The 15808-nt window shown below is 36.9% G+C and overlaps 1 protein-coding gene across 1 annotated transcript in view; it reads right to left on the bottom strand.

Moving 5' to 3' along the window:
* LOC117983024 (roundabout homolog 2-like) overlaps positions 1-14823 on the bottom strand; it is an 89415-nt gene extending 74592 nt beyond the window's left edge. The window contains exon 1 of the mRNA XM_069499246.1: positions 14795-14823. The gene's annotated coding sequence lies outside the window, so the exon portion shown is untranslated. The remainder of the gene's footprint in view (positions 1-14794) is intronic.
* Positions 14824-15808: the final 985 nt, after the last annotated feature.

Raw genomic sequence — 15808 nt, 5'->3', positions numbered from 1 at the left:
GAGCTATTTACGAAAACTTCGAGCGCGACACCGCCAGGTGGCGCCACAGAACCAGACGTGACGTCAATAAAAGTACGAAAACTGGCATGAAATCGACGGAAACGGAAATGCTACTCTCAATATAAAGCTTCCAGTTACGGTCAAGTTATTTAATAGGAAATGAGTATAATGCTGTACTATAATATTAAGTATTGTATTACCTCGAATAAAGATTTTTCTTTCTTTCTTCTTACTCATGTTTTGGTGGGATGATTTTATTAGTCGTTGAAGGAAACCTAATTAAATTCTCCTCTACCTAAGTATATACAAAAAGGCAAGAAATAACAATAAGGACCCTACACTTAATTCCCTAATGGTCTGGAAAACAAACTGTAGGGTAGCCTGTTTTTGCTCACTAACAAGTACCATAGAAAGATATACCTTCTTCTCTAAGAGATAGCTGTAAGATTTTGCAAAACAGTTATTCCACTCATTTCATTATTATTAAGATAAATCAAATCGGATGGCTACATTATGTTTTCAATATAAAGTAACAAAAGTATTTTTACTATACATATATGACAGACCGGCTTTACTCACGTGTTTAGTCGACGTTAGCCCGACTAGTTTCGAACCCATCCGGGGTGCGCGAACTGAGTCCCTCTGAAAAAGTTTAAAAAGTATTTTTATGTAAAATTAGTTGGGTTAGTACTTGAAAAAAATATAATAAACAGTTTATGTAATATCAAACTACCTAAATACTATAGTAACTTCGTACATTTCTACCTATTTGAAATGTATACTTATTAAAATTATTGTTACTACCTAGTCCACAGGCTATCGTAATAAATAAATCCATTGTTCAGATTATTTTAGAGTAAATAACATTTTCGTACAAAAAATGTTTTAAAAGCATATTTGAAATAAAATAAAAAAAATACTTATTTAAGACTAACTTTTGCCTTCAACTTCGTCCGCGAGCATTTAGTTTATAAAATTCTGTAGGAATTCTTTCTTTCCAAGGGATGAAAATGTATACCTACTATGTATTATCTATTCCAGGTTACTGTAAAAAAAAACTTTTTAACTAAAAGTTTTTTTTTACAGTAACAAATGCGAACGATGATCCTGCAGTAGAATGAATAGGTACTGTCTTGCAGTAATCATCGCCCTCCAGTCCTCATACAATATCACAGTAATCAGTATCCCAAATGACTAAAAGTACCTACTAAGTAAAATAAGTAACAAAAACTTGAAGATTATTAATTTTGATTACATCAATCAGATTTAAGATAGCCCAATCATATTAATTTCGAATTTAAGTTGTAGTTAAGGAGTAAAGAAGTAATAAACAAAGTTTCCGGATTTTCAATATTAATTATGTTTATTATACAGTGGCTGTCTCTGGGACTACGATATGTTCTTCGGGAAAAGGAAAAATTACCAACAATAAAAACTGGAGGCTCTCGCAAAATTAACGATGTATGAGTTGACAGCGTAGACGGAGCTTATCTCTATGTTTTTAATGGGAAAGAATTGAGAAAGTTACAACGGTTTCCCTTTTTACGAGAGAGCATTAGCTGTGTTTTCTTTTAATGAAACGTTCTGTACATTTTGTTTTTTTAGGACATTTTTATCAAATGTTTCTCTTTTGATATCCTCCCGGGGATACGGACGATGCTAATTAATTATCATGTTTTGTTTGATGTAAACACGGTTTCAATATTCTATCGTGAGTGGAGGGAAATTTGCACCGCAATATTAGCATTTCAGGGAGCGTGTTGACCATTTATGGATATTCTCATTTAGCATGGGTTGCACAATATACTGGATGGCGCTATACTATAAACCATCGCACTAAAGAAGTGTTCTTCTAAATATCTATATACGACTAGTCTATCAACTTGAACTTCAAATCATTAAAGCTCCTTTTATTCTATAAGGCTTCTCAGACATTCTTCTATGGGATACTTTAATTAATACTTACATGCTTTTCACACACCCTGTTCCTTTCTTAGCGTATAGTTCGAAAAACCGTTGACGCTGGGGTCTGGGTAATATAATGTCGACCTCGCACCGGAAAGCGCAGCGTTGGAAGATATCGTCTTCCCCCCAAAGGTATCAAACGAGTCACAGGGAGCCATCGTAAGAAGTGAAAACATCCCTACTAGGGACGTTAGTCTAGCCGTGGTCGTTTATCGGTAGATAATGATCGTGATGACGGACATTTTTTATTTTCATAAAATTAGGACTTTTGAAGTAGCAATCTTGCCGAAAGGCAAGATTCAAAATGTTAAGTTTCACTGTGCGCCGTCGGAGATTAGGTTTCAAAACTCAAGAATTAGTTAATTAATAAGGTACGTACTCAAAGGGGAATGAAAAGGTTTAAGCGGGAAGTTTGCGAGGAGCGTCCATTGACGCTCCCGTAATCCGATGGCAGAGCTTGAAAAGTGCACGGACCGTGAAAAATTCACATTAATACCAATGATATTTAAAAATGTATAGATATGTCACAGCTACATTCCCCGTGAAACTTTTTTTTAACATAATTGAGTGTACTAACTCATGAACAGTGAATTATAGGTATAGCACAAAACTGAGTAGGTTCCTGTGGCAGTGAAGCGGTGCGAAAGGGTGACAGTTGTCACAAATTGAAGAATCACTGAGCTCTGGCGTCATGTCATCACATCCCTCCTGCACCGCTCCACTACCGCAGGAACCTGCTCAAATATGCATTATGCCTGTAATACGAAGCTATACCTACAAAGTAGTAAAGGTTCGGCAGTTGCGACTCTTGCTTCGATAAAAAAAAATCGTGCCGATTTGAGAACCTTACGTGCCTTTTGGGAAGTCGGTTAAAAGTTGTTGCGTATTTCGATCTACCTCTCTTTATACGCTCTATATCATCGATTAATACTGTCCCATTGAAATAATGCCGGCGTAAGCGAAAATTGTCAATAATAAATCGATGTCGAAATCCGGCTTTACATTTTCGATTGTTCAGTTGATGTTCAGCTGCATGATGGCCGACCATTTCAGTGCCTGAATAAAAGTTAGAGCATGGCAAAATAAGAATGTTTGATCAGTTTATCACCTTTGCCATTTTTACCCACAGTCGTTTACTATTTATTTTGTACTAGTTTATGCTCGCTACTTCGTCCGCGTGGACTACACAAATTTCAAACCCCTATTTCAGCCCTTTAGGGATTGAATTTTCTAAAATCCTTTCTTAGCGGATACCTACGTCATAATAGCTATCTGCATGCCAAATTTCAGCCCGACCCGTCCAGCAGTTTGAGCAGTGCGTTGATAGATTAGTCAGTCAGTCACCTTTTCCTTTTATATATTTAGATGTTTCCTTAAAAAATGACTGGACCTCTCGTAAGAGAGTAGCATAGTATTGTTAGAACTGGACCAACGTCATGAGGTTTTTTGCGTTGTATAGGTCAAAATTGAGATAAAGATAAATATCGGTAAAAAAAAGTAGCTTAGAATCAATCAAGAATGAACCGGGTTAGCCAACTTAGCACAACTTTTCCGTTTGGGAAAAGAATTTAAAAGAAATTGGCAAAATAATATCTCGTCATAATAAATTCTTTGGGAAAATAAGTAATTACGACGAGATGACGGGCAACCTCCAATAGTGGAGAGGCAGGAGAAGAAGAAGAACTCATACATTTTCCTACTTCTAGTGCCTATAACTACCTATCATACATGCTTAAATAATAGAAAATTACGAAATTTTCGAATGTTTAATAGTTTGAAAAGTTATTCGAAATGTAATTTTAATGGAACAGATTAAGTCACCCCGTTGTGTTTTGGAAACAAACACCCAAACTTTTCCATTTAAAACTTTGGTGTTATCAAATCAAAAGCATTACTTATGCTTTTGATTTGATAACACCAAAGTTTTAAAGTTCAGTAGGTATACATAGTCACATAGAGTGAACAAAAATGTATTATTCATACAAAACAAAGCGTGTATAAAATTGCATGCAGCAGACTGAAACGTCTACAATTAAAATTTGAATTTCTTCCCCATCTCATAAGTTTCAAGCACCATACAAAGCGTTGGAAGGTGAAAACTCGAAACAAATTGCTTTAAAACGTAATAGAGGCCCGTTTCCCGTAAAAGTTTCCATCAGATTACGTGGCAAATTCAATATTTAAGATTGATTTGGGCAGATGGAAGGGTATCAACGTCTTATTGAAAACGGCGAAAGCGTACTTTTATACATTTAGTTTGAAAACTTCTTATTATGTTTTAACTTCCTACCTTCCTTCTAGATATTTTTTTCTCTACCAGTACATACCTACGAGATAATGTCTACGATTTCATTCGCGTATAGATTTAGGTTTTTAATAAAATTTCCGGGATAAAATGTAACTTTTATTATTCTTCAGGAAATTCAAACTAACAAGTAATAAAAATTTTAAAAAAACAATGAATTTTTTTCTCACCCTAAATCTCAATGCAATATCGAGTAATGAGTATGAGTCGTCGAGCATGCATGGGGACACCCTTGCTAGATTTTCTTTAAACCTCTTCGAAGCCTGTTCTTCATTCTTCAAATCAATAATAACTAGTCACTGTTCAATGTGAAACAATACATCTCTAAAATCTTCTAAAAATTCCTGACAATTATGTATTGTACCTTGGAAAATAGACGCTCTTTTGTTGCTATTCTACGTTTAACGATCGAAAATGCTCTCACGGAGCGACCTGCTTTTCAGTAGAAAAGAATAAAAAAACCGGCCAAGTGCGAGTCAGGCTTGCGCAATGAGGGTTCCGTACTACAGTCGTATTTTTTCGACATTATGCACGATAATTCAAAAACTATGATGCATAAAAATAAATAAAAATCTGTTTTAGAATGTACAGGTAAAGACCTTTCATATGATACTCCAGTAGATATAGTTATCTCACTTCGAAAGTTGAAAATACTAATTATTAGTGACCACAATTTTTTTTTTGTGTGATCTAACCCTAAATTCACGGTTTTCAGATTTTTCCCCAAATGTCAGCTATAAGATGTACCTACCTGCCAAATTTCATGATTCTAGGTCAGCGGGAAGTACCCTGTAGGTTTCTTGACAGACAGACAGACAGACAGACAGACAGACAGACAGATAGACAGACAGACAGACAGACAGACAGACAGACAGACAACAAAGTGATCCTATAAGGGTTCCGTTTTTCCTTTTGAGGTACGGAACCCTAAAAAATATGGACACTTTAAAATCGATAAAATTTACATACATAGTCCATATTATCTTCGTCTCAACGAAATGTTTTTGTTAACGGATACTTATCTGGTACAATGGCAACTAAAAAAGAAATAACATAATGTTCCGGTTATCCTTGTATCGTTAAAAAACGTAACTAACAGCAAAATACAAGTAGAAGTATTTTGGTTTGATTCTTAAAACTTACTGACACTTTGATGGAATTTAAGTTTTCGAAAATACCCATGTAAATCAAGGATGTTAGATTGATGGATGTGATAAAATACTTATGACTAGACGATGCCTTAGGTCTTTTAATTACCGTGGGAATTTTCCGGGATAAAAGGTAGCCTATAGATTTGTCTCCAGGATGCAAGTTATCTCTACCAAATGCCCGCGACTTTTGGTATAGAGATGCGCGACAGTGTGGATTTAGGTTTTTTAAATCCCGTGGGAACTCTTAGATTTTCCGGAACAAAAAATAGCCTATGCCCGTCCCCGGGATACAAGCGATTAATGTACCAAATTCGGTTAAACCGATAGGCCGTGCTTAAAGCTTAAAGTAAACTCTTCATGGTAATTAGACTGAAATACATGAGACTTTGGTCTTTGTAAAATATCGAGTTTTCTCTGCCGGAGGCGATGTAGAGCGTCATCCTTTCCTCCACCCTTGCAAATGAAGCGTATAATAATTCCATGTGTATGTGTGTGTATAAAAAATAGATGCCCTGTCCAATCCCCGTTCTTTTAGTGACTAAACGGCCCGAGGCGCCCAATTTGCAGAAAAAGAATCCCACAAACTCAGTGTTACCCGCTTCATGTCACACCGTACACTATTTGAATTTCCTCCAGAGGGAGGGTAGAATCAATTTAAATTTTAACTCACACTTAATACACCCTTGTTTGGTGTCTAAGTGGTGTGTTTGAGGCACCCTCTGTTTGGAGCGTATAATAAGTTGGGAAGACAACAAGGCTGGTAATTCGCTGCAAACGTAGAAACTGGCATCTTGCTGCTGCAATTCGGTATTTATATTTGGGGTGACTGCAATAAATAAGACAAGACAGTGTAAAACCGACAAGAGTTATATCTTTAGTTACAACTGTTAGAAGTGTAATTTTAAAATTAACTAGCTTATGCTCGCGACTTTGTCCGCGTGAACTACACAAATTTCAAACCCCTATTTCACCCCCTTGGGCGTTGAATTTTCAAAAATCCTTTCTTAGCCTACGCCATAATAGCTATGTGCATGCCTCAGCCTGATCCGTCCAGTAGTTTGAGCTGTGCGTTGATAGATCAGTCAGTCAATCAGTCAGTCAGTCAATTAGTCAGTTACCGCTTCCTTTTATATATTTAGATTAATGTACTTAGTTATATAATCTTATACCTACCTAAGTAGGCACCTATACATAATTATCAAAATCAAAATTTATTTATACTCTGTCTGTGACTGTACCACTGGTTAGGAAAGCAAACTCGACTGAGAGAGCCCGCAAGAAACTAATAGGTACCTAGGTATATAAAAATGTATGTGTATCCGACTGCCTGTATGTTCATTGCCTATGCGTATTGTAGATAAGGTTGAGTTGACTTCCTTTGTACAGTTGTTGTTGGGACTTGCGGAAGGTTTTTGACACAGTGTCATCAACGTACAACAGGTAAGTAGCGCGCGAGTTGTATTGTAATGCCAGGCATTTGTCATTTGTTGGTAAAAGACAAAAGTAAAGAGTTATTAGTAAGTAGTATTGATATTGATACAAAATTGCCTCTGGTACCATCAAAAATTTATCATAAGAACAATTTTTTTAAATAACGTTTTGCCTATATATTAAAACAATTATTCAAACCAAAGTGTTAAATTATACAAAAAATAAATAAAAACGCCAACTTAGCTTTTTATACCTGCCTCATTTACATAAAAATCATAATTCAAACAGATGGAAATAAAATGTTAAAGATGCTCACCTACTCAACATTCTACATCAAAAGAACTTGGCTAAAGCTACGTTCGAATAGAAATTGTAAATTTCCCAAACATGCCGCTCTGGCTTGGCTTACACCTATTCTCATTTTCTTAGATGACCCTTGTGTAAATAAATCTAGACGTGCTGTAATGAAAATACCGGGCTAAATGGCAGTGCAGCATGTTTAGTGCTAAAATGTTGTTAACACGTGCATAACGCAAACAGCGAGGCTCCAGGCGAGTGTCCAAATTAAAATTAAATACCGACAATGTGCTCTGTGCTATTCGCGACACTTATAAGGCATTTTAATCTCTATCTTCTCTAAGCGAAAATGTCGTAGGAATTTTCGTAGATGTCTTACTTGTCTAACTTAGGTACCTACTTATTATTATGACAATAAGTTAGGAATGATCACAATTTTTTTAGAATTTGAATTTCAAATAGAGAGCGCACTTAAGAATTTAGTTAAGACGAGCCAGAGTTATATCACTCCATATATCTGTCTTGTTTTAACTCCGTCTATGTCTGAGCTAAGTACCTACACTCTTTAGATTGGAGTCTTATACACTGATCGCTAAACAAGTAATGAAATTGCAACATGGACGTCTACGCAGATACAGCCAAGGATAAAATACGAATAACGTACGCCGAATGTTTAGATTGGACTACTTGTTTTGCGATCACAGTCTCTGTACCAAATTTTTATCATTATAAAAATCACAGGCAAACATAAAACTTTTATCAATATAAAAAAGTAGACCGAATGCCATATTCCGCCAAAAAATCCTTTTGAATGCAATAAAGCCTCAATTAATAAAAAAGTTAATGTTGCATACTTTTCACGTAGCTATGCCATGCTACTTACTGTGAAAAAGAACATATATAACTTTATACGAGCTTCCAACCAACGAAGATAATCTCTAACATTAAAAACCTGCTTCAGTATTTATTTTTTGATCCCCACCCTGGTCTTTGTGCTGTAATGGTATTACCGTATTATGCTAAACGACTTGGGGCAATTGCAGTGCCTTGCTGGATGCAAGTAGTACTTTCAATTCAACGGAAAATTACGTCATTTGTATGAGAGGCTGTATTAAAACGGGAAAATTCGTTTAGCTTGTTTATCCACTTAACCTTCAACGATATTTTAACGAGGCACTTGTCTTTACAGTTTTTTATACAGCAGATAGGCAGCAAAGCTTTTTTTATTATTTTTAGCTGACTTTTTAATTACTCTATAAAATATATTTCTTGTAAGTATTTTGACCTACTTATATTTAACCTAACTACCAGCAATATTCATTAGAACTTCGCTAAATTAGGTACTTGTTGCTTCACAACTCATTGGGTTACATAACAGTTTCTCTAGTTTTACTTAGGGTCCCCCCATTTCTTATTTGAACACCATAGAAGATAACTGAGTCGAAGGAAGCCTTTGCACAAGAAAGGGGATAAGACATCCCTTCAAGGAACATAACATGTCCAGTTATATCGATTGATTCGACGTTAAAATTACAATGACCTGCATACCGCAATCGAACTGTTTTTGAAATAACTTTTCGCCTTTTTGGCATTGATAGCAGCAGCGAGCGTCATATAAGCGTACTCGGAACTTAGTTAACAGTCATGAGACATCTGTCAATATAGTGCCACCGAGAAAGCCATTTGGCTAAAAGTGTCAATTCTAATTCCCGGTAAGCTTGGTGGAGCACTTCGATTTGGTACAAAAAATTACTGTCATTTTGTATAGCACACGTCTTCCAGTGTACTTACTTGTATTATTATTTAGGTCCATTTCAGTGCACAGAGTATAAGTCCCGCAAATTGCTAATAAGCGTGGCCACCATTTTAGTGACGTCAGCACTAGACTGAAGTTTCGAGCTGATGGTAAATTTTGTATTTCGGCTGACGTCAAAATGACGTCATTTCGATGTTAATGAGACATGGTTCCAGCGCAATAGCAGTATGCGGTGCTTATACTAACTATTACTAGGTATGCAGTGTCAATACAATAGCAACATACACATACCGCATCATTCGTAACTTTATTTCCTGCGAGCCCTCTACGTTTCTTTCTTCATGTCATTCATTAAGATAGTATTAATTCTTCTTCACTTATTTATTAAGGCACTTAACTCTTATGTGGGTGTGGGTGCATACGAAGATAAACTGCCCTTGAGATAGTGTTATCAAATTCTAATTTTACTCGTTGAGCTACTTAAACGTGAGACATGAATGTGTAAATTGATAAGATATTCAATGAAAGCTTAGAAATGCTAACGATCAAGCACATTTTGTAGTGTAATAGTAGTCCGTAAAGTTTTGATAGATTTAAGATATACTTACCTATATCTGTTATTTTAGATTTCCCATCTAAAACAACAGAATAGGAATATTATCTTCATAATAAGATTGTGATACCATCTTCAAATTAGAGCTCGGAGGATATCCGGAGAAGACTGATGCAGTCCTTCCTATGTCTCTCTTCTTCAGAAGAGAGATTGTCAGTAGAATGGGAGACTTAATAGTAGAATCTAATAGAAAAAATGTTAGAAAATGAGAAAAACTGGACAGCTATAACAAACTTTGCTGAAATAATAATGAAGGAAAAGGAAGAAGAAGAGAAAAGGAGAGGAAAAGAGTAAAAGACAAGAATGTTGCTGTGTTGGCTGAAAGGCGGGTACACGGTCAACAAGAAGACAGCAGGGGTTTTTAGCCGGTAAGAGTCCGGCTCTACCTACGGGTGTCCATGAGGATTTTCCCCTGCTGTATAAAAAAAAAGAAAAGTCCTTCCTATGTGCCTTCGTACAATTATTAGAGAGTACGTAAATAAGTAGTGTCTATGGCTTGAAATCATCAACATCATTCTCGACATCTCTGTCTCCCAAGTGCATCTCAATCCATACTAATATTACAAATGCAATAGTGTGTATGTCTGTCTGTCCGTCTATCTGTCTGCTAGCTTTTCTTTGATGAAATTTACAGAGTGTACAGAGTTAGCTTACATCCCGGGGAAGAACATAGGCTAGGCTACTTTTTATCCCGGAAAATTAAAGAATTCTTACAAGATTTTAAAAAACCTAAATCCACGTGGATGAAGTCACGGGCATAATCTAGTACTTATATAAAAGGAAAAGCTGACTGAATGACTGATCTAACGACGCACAACTCAAACTACTCGACTGATCGGGCTGTAATTTGGCATGAAGATAGCTATTATGACGTAGGTATAGACATCCGCTAAAATTTGAAATTTGTGTAGTCCAGGCGGACGAAGTCGCGGATATAAGCCAGTATTTAAATAAAGAACCTTGCTAAAATAATACTTTTCTGTCAACGCAAGCTCCTGTACCACATTCATCACACAAATCACAAATTCTGAACATACTACTAAGTAATTTTCATAACTGCCATGTTTTCATAAAGTAGCTCGAAATTCCTAGATAAAAATTCAAACTGGGTTATGAAATAGAATTTCAAAGTCCAAATACGTAGAACAGTCGCTATGTCACGCAAATATGCTCCTCGCGACATGCTTCGCTTATATGCGACCGCCTTAGATTCGCGGTTTCATGTTTGTTGAGGAGGTAAAGGTTGTGTTCCACTTTTAAGGTTACAATATAGTTTTCAGAATAATTTTAAATGCCTAAATCATTACCCATATTATAAATTCGAAAGTTTGTTTGTTGGTTGATTTGTCCTTCAATCACACCACAATGGATCAATGGATTGACCTGATTGCCAAGCTCAAGCTTACAAGCACTGCTTTTGACTTTTGACGACCTCCCTGGCGGAGTGGTAGCGCTGTGGTTTTAATAGTGGGAGGTCCTGGGTGAATTCCTGGCAAGGGTTTGGAATTTTATAATTTCTAAATTTCTGGTCTCATCTGGTGGGAGGTTTTGGTAGTGGCTAGTTACCACCCTACCAGCAAAGCCGTACCGTCAAGTGATTTAGCGTTCCGGTACGAAGCCGTGTAGAAACCAAATGTGGGTTTAATAAAAACTGCCCTACCCCTTCCAGGTTAGCTCGCTCCCATCTTAGACTGCATTATCACTTACCACCAGGTGAGATTGCAGTCAAGGACTAACTTGTATCTGAATAAAAAAACTGCTAAAGTAGGGTAATATGAAAATGATAGAGATAAAAAAACTACCCTGCTCCATTTTTCTGCATTTTTTACGAATCGTGATTTATAGCTTTCAGTTTCTTATCTACCACAGCGTCACCAGCTTAAGGTTGTAACCTAATTCTTTGCAATGTTCCTAGGAAGCTACGAGGCTCTGCTGCCTGCACGTGCTGTAGTATTTATTTATTCAGATTTATTCCCGACTCCGGTGTAAGTAAATACACAGTTGCGAGTAATGTCGCGAGAGAATGTTCATACTTTTGCATAATGCTATGGCCATCTTGAATTTATTATGGCCGCGTGGACATTAAAAAGCAATTATCACATTTTAATATAACAAACAGTTATGCCAAGCTCAAGCTAACTAGCACAGCTAAAGTAGGGTAATATGAAAATGATAGAGATAAAAAGTAGAGGGACTTTATACTAACGACAAAATATAAAAAGTGCATTGGTTATATTTCATGTTGAACCAGTGTTTAATGGATTAACTTATTTTAGGTATTTCTTTTGAAAATGTTATAGATTTTTAAAATTTGATTCGGTGCATTTACCGTATGAATGAAGCAGTAAGCACATATTTTGCTTTCTTGATTAGTATTGGTATTAGTACGCTAAGATCTGGAATGCCCTTCTGACTTTAATTTTATTCGATATTTTTAGAATAATACTTAATATTATTTATCCTATAATAATAATGGGTGTGTGAATAGGTATTTTAAGGCAAAGGTGTCCCATCAGAAGCAGAAAAAGATGGTCAGATTTTGAGTCAAATATCACTGTATCGCAAAAATGCTATAACGCGTGTTTGATATAATGTGTCGGCAATTTTTATTTGTATTTCGTTTTATTACGCATTGTTTCACTAGACAATATTGCAAGTAGGTCATACCACACTCAAGTGTGAAATATTAATTTAATTCACTGGCACTGTAAAAAGCATGCCTGTGCCAAAAATATAAGTTTTAAAATTTGGCTCCTCGTGTTTCCCGGGTTGTTAATCGTTGTTGTACGCGACAGGTCGAGATGGCAATCGGGTAGCGTCCGCGTCCCCACGCCTCATATACCGAACGTCATCTCAACCTGTCGCGGACTATACCTCTGTCATTTTTGAACTGGATGATGCTAACAACTTATCTGCATGGCTAAGGCTATAGATTTCTTGAAAATCCCGTGAAAACTCTTTGATTTTCCGTGACAAAAAGTGGCCTATGCCCTTCGCCGGGATGCAAGTTATCGCTGTACCAAATATCGTCTAAATCGTTATATCGTCGTATCGGATGGGCCGTGAAAATCAAGGCCTGTCAAACAGACAGACAGACACACACACACACACACACACACATAGACAAAGATACAGACAGACTGAAAGGCGGAAAGGCAAACAGACAGATAAAGAGGCAGATAGACAGACACATTTTCGCATTTATAGTATTAGTATGGATAGATTCAGTCGTAGGTACAAAAGCTCGTTGCGTTCAGCGGTGTTTTGTCTTTTATTTGCCTCGTCTTAATGTACCCTGGGGCAAATATCACACCTACCTGTAAAGTAGTGTTCCATGTTGCAGGATTTCACAAATAAATTGCTTGATCAGACAGACAAAACATTTATTGGTGCTGTTGCAATCGTTTTATAAAGACTTCGGAATTCTCGAGACATTATTTTCAAAAACTATAGGTACTATAATATGCAACTTTATGAGTGTTTGTACCCTTGTCTGCTCCAAACCAGAGTTCATGATCGTGCAAAATTCGTATGTCAAAAAAAAACGGGCCGAATTGAGACCCACCTTCTTTTTGGAAGTCGGTTAAATAGTAACAGCGTTTGATGATCCGAATCCGGACATTTTGGACCGTATTTTCTCTAAAATCAGCTGTTGCCTGAATTTCATATTATATCTACTTTATTGTGTAATTAATTAATGGATAAGATAAGAAATGAATATATAAGGGGTAGTTTGAAAGTAGCGCCAGTGGTAGAAAAGATGAGGGGTAATAGGCTGGCATGGTATGGGCATATAATGCGGAGGGAAGAAAGCCATGTCACTAGAAGAATGTTAGGTATGCATGTGGAAGGAAAAAAGAGGAGAGGACGACCAAAGAAAAGGTGGATGGATTGCGTGAAAGAGGATATGCGTGAAAAAGAAGTGGATAATACGTTGACGAATGACAGGAATGAGTGGAAGAAGAAGACATGTTGTGCCGACCCCACGTAGCGTGGGATAAGGTAAGGAAGAAGAAGAAGAAGATCTACTTTAATGTAGCTGTAATGTACTATTAATATTTTGTACGCTTGTGTGTATGCAGCACAGACTGCATAGCTATAGGGTACTGCCGCGGTTTTTACACACTTTTAAAACGACACGTCCTAATACATGCTACTAATGGGCGACATGCTTCAAAACATGACGCCCATTTATGAGTCTATAATATTAGACGTTGTTGGGTTGGTTATACTCTTAGCGTAAACACAATACTTGGAGGAGATAGCACAAAAAGGTAAAACAACATTTAAAAATTTATTTTTAGCGTAGCAATTCTTAAGTCGGTAAAAGCTGGGGCGTGTTGCTGAGACAAAATGGCTGTTTCATTAGTCGGGGCAAATCTGTTTCTTTCCGCAAACGACAAAAGTTAGCCGCGAGTCTTTTCAGTTTTCTCAATAAATCACTTTAATTTATTGAGACGAAAGTCGCGGAGTACTTAGCGTTGAACTTGCTGCTATTACGCTTGACTAATGCGCTTGTGCAATAATTCTCCGTCAGGTTTGAATCACTTTTACTTTTCTTTTGTAATTAGTCAAGTTACCCTCCGGTAGGTGAACTACAATAAATGTAAATAAAATTGTAAATTAGGCCAAGAAAGAGGGGAAAGAGGTCGAATGTTACTCGTATGCATAGGACATCGCGATTTAACTTCCGGGGGTCCAGATCGATTTCCAGAGGAGGCAATTTGGGAATTTATACTAAACTTAACTTGCCTGATGCCCACGACTTTGTCCGCGTAGATTTAGGCTTTTAAAAATCCCGTGGGAACTCTTTGCTTTCCGGGGTAAAAAGTAGCCTAAGTCACACTCCAGGTTTTAAACTATACCTACCCATGCAAAACATCACGTCGATCAGTTGCTTCGTTGCTCTGTGATTAAAGGACAAACCAACAAATCAACAAACCAACAAACCAATAAATCAACAAACAAACACACTTTCGCATTTATAATATGGGTATATGGGTACTAATAATATGGGTAATGATTTCCTTATAGTCTCAGGTCTGGTCAGCTGTGGCTAGTTACCACTCTACCAATAAAGATACGCCATAATATCTTTGTTGATAGATTTTTCTGTATACCTAATACCGAGTTGAACGCGATCATGGATCGCCCTGAGAGGTTTAATCAATTATACCTACCCTTTTGTCATACTGGTGAGTAGGTATCTGGTGACGAAGTATAATCTAAGATGGAAAGGACGTTTCTTAAATTAAGTACAGGGTATCATCACTTACCGTCAGATGAGATTGCAGTCAAAGGCGTTCTCCATACCATTGTGAGAGGAAATCCGTTCAGCGATGGGTTAATGAGTATGACGATGGTCTACTGAAAACAAGAAATAGAAAAAAATTAACACATCACATTAATCAAACAAAAATAAAAAAATTCGTGGATACAACGAAATTAAAAACGTAATACGTTTCGAAGCGATCTTCAGATCCGATACGGCTTTAATAAAAAGTCCCGTTTTTCCAATCTCATCAATCGTCATCGGAATCCTCGTTACGTCTGGAAAGTCAAACAAATCAACCGAAGCACTTAGCGGCGAAGCACGGTTTAGTCTCTCCGTACGGAAAACTTTAATTGTTTCTAAAGCTTGTTAGAAATACTTAGATATACTTTACTGGATAATGCCCGTGACTTGTTTCGCGTGGATTTAAGTTTTTAAAAATCCTGCGGGAATTGTTTCTTTTTCTAGGATAAAAATGAAGGTGAAGAAACGGTGAAGGAATACATAACGGTGTAGGAAAACATCGTGAGGAAACCTTCATGCCTGAGAGTTCTCCATAATGTTCTCAAAGGTGCGTGAAGTCTACCAATCCGCACATGGTCAGCGCGGTAGATAGACTATGGCCAAAACCCTTCTCATTCTGAGAGGAGACCCGTGCTCTGTAGTGAGCCGGCGATGGGTTGATCATGATGATGATGATGATGCCCGTTCCTGAGACGTAAAATTTCATCAAAATCGTTTACCTAAATAGATGGGCTGTAAAAGCTAGTAGACAGACAGACACACTTTCGTATTTTTTTTTTATAATATTATAAAAATGCGAAAGTGTGTTTGATTGTTGGTCTGTCTTGCTATCACGCCGCAACAGAACAACAGATGGACGAGATTCTTTGCATGGATATTATAGTTAAAGACCTGGAGAGTGTCTTATGGCTATTTTTTGTCATAGATACCTAATCAAAGAATTCTCGCGTGTTTTTAAAAAGTGAATATTGATGAAATCGCGGGCATCATCTCG

Source organism: Maniola hyperantus, chromosome 6 (genome assembly GCF_902806685.2).
Source record: "Maniola hyperantus chromosome 6, iAphHyp1.2, whole genome shotgun sequence".
In the NCBI taxonomy this organism is placed as follows: Eukaryota; Metazoa; Arthropoda; class Insecta; order Lepidoptera; family Nymphalidae; genus Maniola; species Maniola hyperantus.
The sequence above is the reverse complement of the archived record's forward strand: the minus strand, read 5'-3'. Positions and strand labels throughout refer to the sequence as shown.